Source organism: Penaeus japonicus, unplaced genomic scaffold (genome assembly GCF_977035675.1).
Source record: "Penaeus japonicus unplaced genomic scaffold, GWHDUDI00000001_assembly GWHDUDI00000040, whole genome shotgun sequence".
Lineage (NCBI taxonomy): Eukaryota > Metazoa > Arthropoda > Malacostraca > Decapoda > Penaeidae > Penaeus > Penaeus japonicus.
The window spans coordinates 18,037,768-18,040,267 of record NW_028234442.1 but is presented as its reverse complement, the minus strand read 5'-3'; the positions used below and the strand labels follow the sequence as shown (position 1 = coordinate 18,040,267).

The following is a 2,500-nucleotide window of genomic DNA, read 5'->3' as shown; positions in this document are numbered from 1 at the left end:
CCAGCACGGACTGAATGAGGCTTGATCTAAATTTCAGCAAATTGTTCAAACTAACTAGAATAATACACGAGCTTCATGAATTGTTCACCATCAGAAAAAAGGGTAGTCGCTAAACTATGTTATTTATATACATAACGGTTAGTTGAATTTGGAATGTGGCGCATGGTTGAAGTGATTCCTAAAATGAAGGGAAATTAATAAACTCTCTTTCTCGTTCTCTGTATCTATCTATCTGTCTTTATCTATATATATTTATATCTTTATCTATATGTATCTATATCTATATATCCACACATACACACACACACACACACACACACACATATATATATATATATATATATATATATATATGTATATATATGTATATATATATATATATATATATATATATATATATATATATATATATATATATATATATATATATCTCCACATACCCATTGTATCTATCAAAATGTTCATATCAATATCTATCTATATCTCTATGTGAGGCCACCTGATTTTTTTTATCTAACATATATATATATATATATATATATATATATATATATATATAATATATATATATACTTTTTTTTTTGGGGGGGGGGGTGGGGTGGGGTGGGGTGGAGGGGTGTCAGTTGACTCGACCCCTTTCTCTCTCTCGCTCTCACTTTCTCTACTCTACTCTCAATCTCTCCCGCTCTCTCTCTCTCTCTCTACTCTGCTCTCTCTCTTCCATATTTGCATAGAGGGAACAATGTTTTTTTTCCAATCCTATTTTTGGATTTTGAAAAATAAAACCTCTTTTTGTAGCATTTTATTGTTAATCATACATCAGGTCCCTTTGTCATATATTCGAGTTAATAACACCATTTCATAATATAAAACATTTTTAAGGAAGACTTTTCTCTGTACATTTAGCCTAGACAATTTCGTAAGATCTGTGTGTATTTTGTTATAAAATATTAAATACACACGGATTGTTATTCCAGGCTTTTCATTACTCTATATGCTGATTTGGATGATGTTCTCTTGACCCCCATTGCAAATAGCAGCTTTATCAAGGTCACAAGCTGGTTGAATCTGCTGGAAAAACAGTGTAGGTCTAAGGTATTTTCAGTGGAAAGTTATGTTTTTGTTGTCTTTGCAAAGTCTAACAGTTATATTTTGTTTTTGCTTGTTTTTACTTTGGGGGAGGCTTTCATTATAGAGCACAATCTTTATTGAATTACGCAACATTTAAACCTGTTCACTGTGACTCTATCCGGTAGTTACAGCATTATGAGGGAGTCAATCAACAGCAATATTGCAAAGTCTGTAATCTGTAGCATTAATTATTTCTCATTTTCTTTTTCCCTTATCAAGATACCTTTTCAATTTGATAACATGTAGCCGGTGATATCAATATATCAGATTAGAGATTGCGTAACAGACATATATCTATTTATAATCTGTATAGAATAGTAACATTACGTCAGAGGTAAGTAGGAATAAGTAATGTGAACAAAATTATTATTAGTTTCTTGTAGTTTTTATATCCGTGAATGGTTTTGAATCTTCCTTCACATTCAATAAAATGGACTCAAAAGTAACGAAAAAAGTTATATATATATATATATATATATATATATATATATATATATATATATATATATATATATATATATATATATATATAATATGTGTGTGTGTGTGTGTGTGTGTGTGTGTGTGTGTGTGTGTGTGTGTTTATATATATGTATATATATATATATATATATATATATATATATATATATATATATATATATGTATATATATATATATATATATATTTGTGTGTGTGTGTGTGGGTGTGCATATATATATATATATATATATATATATATATATATATATATATATATATATATAAATATACTTAAATACATACATACACAAACATACGTTGCCGTTCTGTATTGAAATGTAATGCAATAGTTTTCTAGCCTTTTTGTAGGAAAGTCCTTATGTTACACATTATATCATTGGTGTACAATACCTAATAAAATTATTAGTACTGCGTTTTGACAATAATATGTACCTGACCAGTCATGGTCTTGTGTATATGTATATTGTGTATGCTTTTTTGTCAGTGTAAGTAAGTCTGTGTGTCCACCATTCAATCGCCTCATAGCACACATGGAATTTAACAATGGAGCCCATGATTCACTTAATTGATAACCATGAATCACAGTAAACAAATACACTAACTCTTCACCATGGCTGAATTTCTTTTTCTTTTTTACAAAATTATCTATTTGCAAATTTGATCAGCCATGGTGCTAATTTTGTTTAAAAACTCGATGGATGGATATTTTTTTAAAGAAATGTTTACAGTATTTGCTTACATGCTATTGCTAAACAACAATGCACACATATTCCTTACACATATAACTTTTTTACAAATTTTCTTTGTTTTCTGGAAGCAAAATCCATATTCCAAAATAGCAGAGAAATAGCCATGCTTATGCTGAACAAAATTAGAATTCTCAAA

The 2,500-nt window shown here is 28.8% G+C and overlaps 1 protein-coding gene across 1 annotated transcript in view; it reads right to left on the bottom strand.

Moving 5' to 3' along the window:
* Positions 1-1,892: 1,892 nt before the first annotated feature.
* LOC122260943 (uncharacterized) overlaps positions 1,893-2,500 on the bottom strand; it is a 69,499-nt gene continuing 68,891 nt past the window's right edge. Inside the window, exon 4 of the mRNA XM_086533803.1 lies at positions 1,893-2,500. This exon is cut by the window's right edge and continues 1,028 nt beyond it. The gene's annotated coding sequence lies outside the window, so the exon portion shown is untranslated.